The sequence below is a fragment of the Protopterus annectens genome, chromosome 9.part0 (genome assembly GCF_019279795.1).
Source record: "Protopterus annectens isolate FY-2018-M chromosome 9.part0, PAN1.0, whole genome shotgun sequence".
Classification (NCBI taxonomy): domain Eukaryota; kingdom Metazoa; phylum Chordata; order Ceratodontiformes; family Protopteridae; genus Protopterus; species Protopterus annectens.
This window is the reverse complement of record NC_056743.1, coordinates 1,810,252,678-1,810,264,482: the sequence shown is the minus strand read 5'-3', so window position 1 is coordinate 1,810,264,482 and position 11,805 is coordinate 1,810,252,678.

Below are 11,805 nucleotides of genomic sequence, written 5' to 3'. Positions count from 1 at the left end.
TGCTTAGGGATAGGGACATACCTGCCTGGGACACATAACCTGAGACCTCAGTCCACTAATATCCATGTTCATTCTGAAGATTCAGAAGGCCTCTGAAAAGATCATTGTGGTGATTCACTTGTGGCCCAGGCAACTATGGTTTTCTCACAGACTGGACCTATTCATGCAAGACAGGGGGTGTTTGATACATCCCAACTCCACACAACTGCAACTAACTTAAAAGGAAAAGTGTGATTCAAAGGGAGTCTGCAATAAAAACTTTTGCCCTCCAAGTCATAATCTGACTGATTCCAAATTACCACTGCACCACCTTTGTCAGCTGAAATCATAATGATAGAATGATCATGAATGAGGTTATTAGGTGTCTTCCATTTTTCTTTATGCAAATTGCCATCCCATTGCCTGGTAAACTTATACAAATAAGTTAACCAGGCAATCGGGTGGTAATTTGAATAAAGCAATGTAAATCTTTCACAACCAAGTGTTCAACTTGTTTAACCAATCGATGATATGGGGATTGAATGTTGATTTTCCACTTTTAAATGGCAGCACATCAAATGAAGTGTCATCCTGCAAATTCTCCTTACCATGAAACCACATATTAAGATTCAAAATTCTACAGAATGGTTTGAGTTCTTGAACTATTATTTCTTAACCAACAGTTGTGCTTGGTATAAATGTTAAACTTTATTACAGGGATATGAAGGTATGCATCCTCCACATCCAGTTTTGCTACAGATAAATTCTGTTCTATAAAGGGTATCATTGCTTTATGATCAGTATTATATATCATTAAACTACCTTTATTTGATGCAGGAGAAAATAAACCTATCTACCCCATCTTTGAAGTGCATTTAACATTCCAACCTTCCCCTTAATTTTTCTGCACCTGATCTATTACCTTTTGAATGCCTCCATGGATTCATTCTCCACAGCCCATTCCAGTAGTTCACTCCATGGGCCTTCTGACCTTTCTGCGAAAATGTGCTTTCAGAGGAGTAGCTAAAGCCCTACAATTTGTTACCTGTAACCTCTCCTTTTCCTCTGTCCTTCCTGTTCAAGATAACCCCTTTACTTCTTCCTGACTTGATCTTGTGCACAAATATCATGCTTCCCCATCTTTTCTATAATTAGATGAGAAAAGCTGTAACTTCTCTAGTTTCTGGTCAGATCCATTCCCATCCATCCCTTGGATTGTGTCTGGTCAGATCCATTCCCATCCATCCCTTGGATTGTACTTGTTGGTTTCCTTTAGATTCCTTTCCATGGCTTGATGACACTTTCTTTGCAGAACCTCCAAAACTGCACATAGTACTTAGGGTGTATTTGACCAGGGCCATGATTATTTATTTATTTATTTATTTATTTATTTATTCCAGTTGGTGACCGGGGAGGTCCACTGGGCTCAAGAGCCTGTTTTCAGTGGAGGCCCGGGGAGAAAATCTCCACAGTACAATGTTACATCACATAAAGAAAATACAAATAAAAAATACAAAAACTAAAAATACAAAGAAAAAAATACAAAAACTAAGATACAAAGAAAACTTATTTGAATTACAGTCAAAATAGGTGGAAATTCCACAAACAGCTGGTGAAATGCATTCAAGTATGAAGTCATTCTAAATTAAGCAACTAAGATGTTAAAGAAAATTGTCCTGGAGGATGAGAGGCATAAAGCATAAGGTTGGATGTAGATATATTAGTTACATTAGGTTGGATGTAGATATATTAGTTACATTATCAAAGTATGACTATGAGGGAAATTAGAAAGGTATGAAGTTTAGCCAGGAGAGAAGGAAGAGGAGAGCTTGGGAGGTATAGAATGAAGAGTGCAGTTACATTTTCTTTGAGTGTGCAAGTAGCAGTGGAGTTGCATTTTGAAGGAGTGTAGGTTGTCACAGGCTCTCAGTGTAGAGGGCAGGGCATTCCATTTTTTAGCTAGGGAAAAGGAGAGTAGAAGCTGACCAGCTGGGCGCTTGGGTTTGTGGATGGAAATAAGGTTTTGGTGAGAAGATCTAAGGGGCCTGGGGGGTATATGGTTGAAGGATATCAGATAGTGCGGGGCAGCTGGTAGGTTGAAATATTAGTTTGTGGGCTGTGACAATTTGGAGGTAGTCTAGTTGATTAGGGAGTTCAAGCCAATTTAAAGTTTGTAGGGAGGTGCAGTGATGAGTAAGGGAATTTGCCTTGGTGGCGAATTTGGAGATTTTATTGTAGCATACTTACAGTTTGGAGGTTAGGGTGGAATATAAATTTGTAAGCAGAGGAGCACCATACAGAAGAGACGGGAGGAAATACGTAGTGGCCAAGGTCTGTCTAGTAGAGGGGGAGAGGAATTGATTGTTTCTGTACAGAAGGCCGAGTTTTATGTGGGTTTTCTTGATGTTAAGTTGGATGTGGGTATTAAATTTTAAGTGTTCATCGATGGTGACCCCTAGGAGTTTGGCGGTGGGAATGATGTCAATGATGGAGTTGTTAAGGCTTGTAATTTTAAATGAGTTTTTTTCAGTGGGGGTGGATTTACAGTGAGTGAATAGAAGAATCTTAGTTTTGTTAGCGTTAAGTGAGAGGTGGTTTTGGTGCATCCATTTTTCAGTGGTTGAGAAGGCGATTTGAGTTAGAGACTTGAGTTCTGTAAGGTTGAAGGCATAGCAGATCAAAGTTGAGTCATCTGCGTATTGGACAATTTTGGTATTGGGAATAGCTTTGTGGAAATCATTAATGAAGATGTTAAATAGCAGAGGGCCAAGTATGGACCCTTGGGGACCTCCTGTGGGGGTGGGAAGGAAGCTGGAGGAGGCTTGGCCCCATTTCACAGCTTGGGTCCTGTCTGAAAGGTAGCTGGAAAGCCAGGATAGAATTTTTGGGGAGATGTTGAGGTTAGATAGATGGTTTAGTAGATGGGAGTGGGAGATGGTATCGAAAGCTTTAGATAAGTCTAATAGAACAGATGAAACTAAGTTACCAGAGTCTCGAGCTGAATTGACAAAGTGTAAAAAGGAGAGAAGGGCTGTGTTGGTATTATGTCCTGGGCAGAAGCCGTGTTGGGTAGGAGAGAGCAGCTGGTGTTCGGTTAGGAATGGCATGAGCTGCAGGTGAATGCATTTTTCAAGAATTTTAGAGATGGGTGAGAGGATGGTTATAGGGCGGAAGTTGGAGAAGTTACAGTTTTTGCCACCTTTATGGAGTGGAAGAATAAAAGCAGAGCGTCATAGTTTGGGAACATAGGACTCGAGTAGTGATCTATTTATCAGGATCCTGATAGGGAGAGCAATACTGTCAGAGGCAATTTTTAAGAAGGAGGAGGGGATGTTGTCAGGGGCATTGGTGCAAGGTTTGAGTTTGGAGAGAAGTTTTTTTATAAGGTAGGTAGACACCGGTTTAAGTTCAAAGATAGGAGTTGGGGGAGTCGAGGCAGAGGGAACTTGGGCAGAGGGGGCTGAGGGGATGTTGTTAGGGAAGGTTTTGGTTAGCTCAGCAATAGAAGAGGTGAAGAAGGTATTGAATAGTTTGGCAATTTCTTGGTCAGATTTGCTAGTATCAGGGCAAGGGTTGTTGGTTGTACCAGGCTTAAGGAGAGGGTTAATGGAATTCCAGAATTATTTGGGGTTTTTTGCATGATTTATTTGTAGATGGTTGTAGAAGGACTTTTTATCTATTATGACTTGTTTTTTGGCTAGGTTTCGTAGCTGTTTGTATTTAAGTAAGAATAGAGGTTGTTTATGATGGAGATAGCTTTTCCAAGATTTATCTCTTTGTTGCATGATTTTCTTGGTTTCTTTAGTTAGCCAAGGAGCAGTCTTGGCTTAAACTCTTTTAGTTCGTATTGGAGCTAGGGAGTTTAGGACAATAAGGAGTTTGGAGTTGAAGAAATCGACGGCTTCGTCTAGGGGTAGGGTTTTTAGAGGGTTCCAGTTGGTGATTTTGAGGGAGTCAGATAAGGTGGAGGGGTTAAAGTTAGTTAAATTACGAATATGTAAGATTCTGTGGGAGAATGAGGAAGAGGAAGTAGTTCTATGGGTAAAGGCAGGGAGGTGGTCTCTTAGTGGGTCGGGAGTGACACCAGATGTAGTGGTTCTGTTAGGGTGAGACACCAGGATACAGTCTAGGATAGAGCCTGTGAGGTTGGTTTTGTTGGGCCTGATGGTAGAGTTAATAAGTTGTGTAAAGTTGAAGAGATTGATTGATATGGTGGGATTATGGTTACTGATTTTTTTGCCAGTCAATATTTACATCTCCCATTATATAGGTTTCATAATTAATATTTGAGGAGGTCCAAGAGAGGATGTCTTCCAAGGTATTGGTGTTGTTACCAGGAGGAATGTAAAGGGAGATGATGCAGACACTTTTATGATCATTTAATTTTAGAATTCCAATTATTAGTTCAGCATTATTAAAGGAAGGGATAGGATTTGGGAAGGGAGTGATGGATAAGTGATTGGAGTTGATTAGTGCTACAGCACCACCTCTTTTATTTAGGCGGTCAGATCGGAGAGAATGAAATCCAGGGGGAAAGAATTCAGTGTCAGTTATGTGTGGATTTAACCAGGTTTCAGAGATGGCTACCTATGTCAGGTGAATTATGGTTAAGCCAGCCATGAAAGAAGGTAATTTTATTAGCTAAGCTTTGGGCGTTGATGGTGAGGAATTTGAGGTATTTACAATTTGGTTTGTTGTTGGAGCTAAGGTTATTTGTTTGAGAAATGTTTGGTCCAGGGTTGGGATGAATGTCGCCTGCTAAGCAGAGGTAGGAGAGAAGGTGAAGAAGTTTGTTAGGAGTGTGTTTGGTTAGGAATGGATGGTAGGGGGTGGGTTTAGGTTTGTAGTATTTGGTGGGGATTTGGAAGGGTTTTAATGCTGAGAGAAAGGTGGGGTGAACGGGAGTTAAATAAGCAGAGATATTGTGGAAATGATTTGTAGGGTAGGGAGGTGGAGGTTGATGTGGAGGGTTTAGGTGAAGGTTGGTATAAGAGGTGGTATGGTATAGAGGGAGAAGAATGAGGAGTAGGAGTAGGAGTAGTGTAGGGGCAGGGATTATAGTAGGAAAAGAGAGCATCATAGAAAGTAGTTTGATTAGAGGTGAAAAGAATTTGTAGGTTAGAGAGCGTTCGGTAAGGTTGGTGGGTGGGGAGGAGTATTGCTAAATAAGGTATGGTTGGTGGAGGGGAAGGTGGTTTTAGTGAAAATGGGAGGAATAGTCTTTTGAGGGGATTGAGTGATGTAAGAGGGAGGTAGTATGGGATGGCAGTAAATGTAGGACCACAGGAGGTGGGTGGGAACTGGGGGCAGGGTAGGGGAGCGGAGTGAGCCCGCAGGGCGAACGGAGCAGTATAGAGCAACAGGGCAGAAGAGTCCAGCTGAAAAAGTATCAGCCACTGCAGGTTGGAGCAGAGGTAAGTAGGTAGAAGTACAGTAAGTCTGGGTGTAAAATAAGTAGAGTTTGAGCAGCACTCGAAAAAAATATAAGGTAGGGAAGGTGGAGTAAAGTTAGGGGAGGTTTGGCTCTTGAAGTATTTAGGGGTGAAGTTGGAAATAAAAGATTAATAGAGTAGGAGCAGGCAAAAGGCGGAATGGTGCTACCACCTAGTGGAGAAAGGAGAAATGACAGGCAGAGAAGGATGGGGAGTAGGAAAGAGCAAAAGGACAATACTCTAAGGTAAAGGAAAAACAAAACAGTAAACGGACATAAAGGGTAAGTCTTCAAAGGGGTACAGAAAAAGGATAGGAGGCCGGAGATCACTAAGTACCAGTGAGAGGGGAGTTGTGGTCTGCGGTAGGCTGCTGAGTCGCACACACTGAGGGACCGGTTAACAAATACGGAAGTTTAGATATTTGAGTTAGGTATAAGGCTGCATACATTTACTGAAAAACAGTTTAGGGATTCCACACTGAGGTTCTGTTTCAGGTGAGCCCAGACTAGTGAATAGAGAAAGTCCAGGTAAGCCAACTGAGCTTTTGCAGGAGGTAGTCCGTATGTTCGGGAGGTAGAGCGGGACCTTCAGGAGTGGAGTAATTTACTGAAAAACAGTTTAGGGATTCCACACTGAGATTCTGTTTCAGGTGAGCCCAGACTAGTGAATAGAGAAAGTCCAGGTAAGCCAACAGAGCTTTTGCAGGAGGTAGTCCATATGTGCAGGAGGTAGAGCGGGACCTTCAGGAGTGGAGTAAATTACAGAAAAACAGTTTAGGGATTCCACACTGAGGTTCTGTTTTAGGTGAGCCCAGACTAGTGAATAGAGAAAGTCCAGGTAAGCCAACTGAGCTTTTGCAGGAGGTAGGCCATATGTTCGGGAGGTAGAGAAGGACCTTCAGGAGTGGAGTAATTTACTGAAAAACAGTTTAGGGATTCCACACTGAGGTTCTGTTTCAGGTGAGCCCAGACTAGTGAATAAAGAAAGTCCAGGTAAGCCAACTGAGCTTTTGCAGGAGGTAGCCCGTATGTTCGGGAGGTAGAGCGGGAACTTCAGGAGTGGAGTAATTTACTGAAAAACAGTTTAGGGATTCCATACTGAGGTTCTGTTTCAGGTGAGCCCAGACTAGTGAATAGAGAAAGTCCAGGTAAGCCAACTGAGCTTTTGCAGGAGGTAGTCCATATGTTCGGGAGGTAGAGTGGGACCTTCAGGAGTGGAGTAATTTACTGAAAAACAGTTTAGGGATTCCACACTGAAGTTCTGTTTCAGGTGTGCCCAGACTAGTGAATAGAGAAAGTCCAGGTAAGCCAACTGAGCCTTTGCAGGAGGTAGTCCGTATGTTCGGGAGGTAGAGCGGGACCTTCAGGAGTTAACTAGTTTACTGAAAAACAGTTTAGGGATTCCACACTGAGGTTCTCTTTCAGGTGAGCCCAGACTAGTGAATAGAGAAAGTCTAGGTAAGCCAACTGAGCTTTTGCAGGAGGTAGTCCGTATGTTCGGGAGGTAGAGTGGGACCTTCAGGAGTGGAGTAATTTACTGAAAAAAAGTTTAGGGATTCCACACTGAGGTTCTGTTTCAGGTGAGCCCAGACTAGTGAATAGAGAAAGTCCAGGTAAGCCAACTGAGCTTTTGCAGGGGGTAGTCCATATGTTTGGTAGGTAGAGCGGGCCCTTCAGGAGTAGAGTACAAGGGGGTGAGTGAAGCAGCAGCACGATCGCGTAGGCAGCCCAGTAGGGGAGAGCGAGGTGGTGTATCCTAACCAGGAGTTCAAGAAAAGAGGAAACATTACCTTTTTGCTTCTGAGAATATCTTTGTGAGGATAATTGTAAGCATTCTGTATTCTACCATCACTACCCTCTCACTCTGCTGATAGTAGCACATTCTAAGTGTGATCAACACCTCCAATCCTGTTCCTACTCTGTTGCCATCAGTTTTTTTCTCCAGAGCTGATACTTCAAACTGGGTTGCTATGACCTATGTGCAGTACTTTGCATATGTTTGCATTTAAACTCTTGTCACCATTCTGCAATAAGTCAAACTTTCCAGATCCTTTTTAGATTCTTCTCTTACCCCCTTCCTGCTGCTGCACCTTGTTTTGTGCTGCAGTGATGATGATGATACAGCCTCTTTTCCCCTCAGCTATGCCCCAAATGAACTCAACTAAAGGTAGTGGATGCAGGACAGAGCCCTCTAGTACTCTGCTAGTTAGTTTCCTAATGCCTTACATCATGTCTTTCATCACAACCCAATATGCCCTCCCATTCTATAATGTAGCAAAGCAGTTTTGAAGTTTTGGTCCTAACCTTAGTCTTTTCAGTGTTGCTGTCAGCCTACTGTGTGGGACTGAGTCAGATGCCTTTCTCAAATCTGGGTATACATGTGTGTTGCTACTCCCCTGTACCGGTAACACAGTTATAAAACTGCATTAGGTCTGACTGACCTCTCCTTCTGGCCACAAACCCATGTTGATGGCTGTCCTGGAGTTGTTTTCCTGTGAAAATGCTGTAAGCCTTCATCTCAGGATTATTTCCATAATTTCTATGCCCTGCTGTTAAGTTAACCAGACCTACAGTTCTCCTGCTTTTCCTTGCTATGTCTTGGACGAATACTTGCTGTCTTCCAGTCCTCTGATACTTCTGCATGAGTGAGTGAGCTGCTGAAGATCTCTGTCAGGGGATCAGCCAGCAAAATGGCTATATTTCTTAAAATTTTGGGAGGTATTTATCTGGTCCTTGTGTTTTATCCTACCTAAGGGCAGCCAGTTCCCTCTCTACACTTAGGCCTGTCCACTGTTCTTCCTATTCTCTTCTGTCTACCTTTCAGCATGGCAATCCCACTTGCTTTTCTTTTGTGAAGATTGAAATAAAAAAGCAAGTCACCGGTCTGCAAACCACAAGACTGTTTATTATATTAAGCGCTTTCGTCAGGCATTCGCCACAAGACTTCTTCAGAATAAAAGCAACAGTTGCCAAGTTCCATTTAAATAAGCAACCAGTAAAGTCACACGTTCAAACTATGATACAGTATTGGTTAAAAACAAGAGGCAAAACGTCACAATATAAATACCAAAATCATGTAAACACTAATTTAAGCGTATTAGAAAGTAAAAAATCATCACCCCTAATCAAATAATGTTTAAGAATCTGTCAACATATGTGGACCAGATAAAAAATAAAAAGTTGTTTTGAACATTTAAAACCACTATACTAAATATGAAATTCAGACTTTAACATAAGGTAAATCGAAATTGACACTGTTTCATTCAACCCGGGCTTGTTTGTAGCATTACTTCTGAGCTGCCAGAGTAGTTCTTTATATTCAAGAAATAACGCCGTTGGCCCATCCCTACTATTTTCAGTACAAACTTGTTCTAAAACAGCAAACTTGAAGTTGTGATGTGGGTAATCCGCTATGTGCTTGGCTAATGCATTATTGCCATTGCCCTTCCTAATATCATATACATGTTGGTAAATACGTTTGTTTAATGTGTTCATAGCTTTGCCAATGTAAAAACATTGGCAGTCCTGGCAAATAGCAATGTACACAAGGTGATTACTTTGACAATTAAACTTTTTATGCAAGTAAACTTTCCAGTACCCACTAATATGAATGACATTGGTCTCTAATAGCATGCCCTGGACCAATGGAGTTATTTCTTGAATATAAAGAACTACTCTGGCAGCTCAGAAGTAATGCTACAAACAAGCCCGGGTTGAATGAAACAGTGTCAATTTCAAGTTACCTTAAGTTAAAGTCTGAATTTCATATTTAGTATAGTGGTTTTAAATGTTCAAAACAACTTTTTATTTTTTATCTGGTCCACATATATTGACAGATTCTTAAACATTATTTGATTAGGGGTGATGATTTTTGACTTTTTAATACGCTTAAATTAGTGTTTACATGATTTTGGTATTTATATTGAGATGTTTTGCCTCTTGTTTTTAACCAATACTGGATCATAGTTTGAGCATGTGACTTTACCGGTTGCTTATTTAAATGGAACTTGGCAACTGCTGCTTTTATTCTGAAGAAGTCTTGTGGTGAATGCCTGACGAAAGTGCTTAATATACTAAACAGTCTTGTGGTTTGCAGACCAGTGACTTGCTTTTTTCTTCTAAGTTTTTGTACAGCTGTTTCAGTAAGATTGAAATAAAGTATTCATTCTGTAACTCCACTTTTTCACAGAATTCTGTGTTCTCCTTTCCATCTTTGTTCAGCCTCACCAGATGTGGCACTTCCTTCCACCTTGCTACTATATATATAATAAAGAGCTTTTAGTATTCTTAATCCCTTCTGTTGACTCCCTTTCAACTTTTACCTCTCAGCTTATTGCCTTTCTGCTGGACTCCTTGTACTGTGTCACCTCCAGCTGCCCACTTCCTCCTTTCCATCTTGCAGATGCTCTGTCTTTTGTTATAATTGCTGACCTCATGCTCCTATGTGGCCACAACAGCCTACTTTAGACCTGAATTCTCTATCCCTGACCTTTTTCTCATTTGTTTACTATCTTATTTTGCTCCCAGTCTCTTAAATCAGCTTTGCCCCTCTCCTCCAACACAGCAAAATCCATTGTACTAAAATCCTACATCATCAGCTTTGTATTTTTTATTCTTACCCTCTTCCCTCCCACTCTAAACCAGAGTGGCATGAACACTCTTGACTAATGCTGCCTTAAGCTAGGCATCCGTGACCTCCCTCACACTGGTTAGCACTGCATCCAGAATTCTATCCCTTCTGGAACAGTCCTGCATCAGAAGGCCAAACCCATTATTTTTAATTTTTTTTTTTTAATTTATATTTTGTTGACCAGGTTAGTCCATTAGGCTAGTAGCCTCTTTTCAGGGGAGACCCAATGTGGTATTTATACTATTAGGGACAATTTGTCAACAGCAGCAGGGAACTTCCTCTGCTCTTTTCAGTAGGTGCCATGGGATCTTTGCATCCATATGTGTTACCACCAACTCATGCAGATGTGGCCTTGGTTTAACATCTTATGTTTCAAGACCTCAGTCAAGTCCTGCACACTCCCTACCCTGGTGCTCAGACTTTTCTAGTTTTGTTCTTCTAGTTTTATTCTTGGTTGTTTCAGATGCATCATGAATATTATCCTCTTCCTCCACTCTTTTATTCTGTGTTACAGTATCTCATCCTCATCCACAAGTTCATAGTAGTAACTAGGCTTGCAGTCCATGGGACCATTAAGGAGCCTAGCCCAAAGTCCCAGTTGCCCCCAAGCACTGTCTGGTTAAATGACTTGCTTAAGGTCACACAACAGGTAAATTAGATCTGAAGGAATCAAACCCTGTACCACATGAACTGCAGCTCACAGCCTTAACCTTCTGCTCCATCTGCCAGACTTAAAAGTAAATCTTTCCATTTCCATTAAGGAATCATACCCTAGTGTCTTTTGTGACAGTCAGAGATACTCACCAGTATACTAAAGAGTAACATGTGATTTGTGGATTATGTACTGTATCAGATCTCCTGCTGTCCTCTTCATCTACTTTAACCACCATGGCACTCAGCCTTTGTTCTGCCTATCTGCTCCCTTATGTCATTACTGGCTTGATGTTCTTTATCCTCTCTAGCCTTGCATTTGATGCCATATTTTATATCATTACTGTTCCACCCCCATCTTGCCCTTCTATGTCATTCCAGAATTACCTTTTCCCAGGTACCTCCATGCCCCATCCCTTGTTGCCACTGACCCATGTTTCTGTGACACATGCAATTTGTACCTTCAACTCCTGCAACATTGCTTTCAACACCTCCAGTCTTTACCCAGACTTTTTGCAGAATGTTTCTACCAAGCCATACTCCAAATCACCTTTGTTTGTTTCTCTATTATTTTCAGCGTCTCTTCTTGCATTCTGTTTACTGCCCAAATATCTGTCCCACTCTCCTGCTTCATTGACAAACCCTCTCCCTTTCCACCTGAAGATTTGATTACTAAGTTGTACTTTTTCAACTCAGCACTAAGTATCGCTGTCCCTTTGGAGTCAGGATGAAGCCTGTCCCTTACACAGAACTAGTTTCTTTGCTCAGTCTTACCATTCCACCTACCATTCCCAGTTCTTTCTCCCATAACCTCCGCTATACACAGTCATTATATCCCCATTAATCCTTTCCTTCCTTAGCAGCCAGATGGTGATACAGGTAATAATTCTGAGGAGGCTATCTCCATCTCCAGTAGGGATTTTAACTTCTTTGTTATAATAAAATTGTTCTCATTTTAAAGCTATAGTACAGGTCTCTTGAGTTCTGTCCACCACTTGAGACCACGATAAGCTGGAGTGTAAACTTGCTTTCTTTAAACGGTCTGGAAACCACATTTCTTTTTTGTCTAAAAACTGTTCAATTAGTCTTAATGCAGCTTCTTCTTGATGAAGTG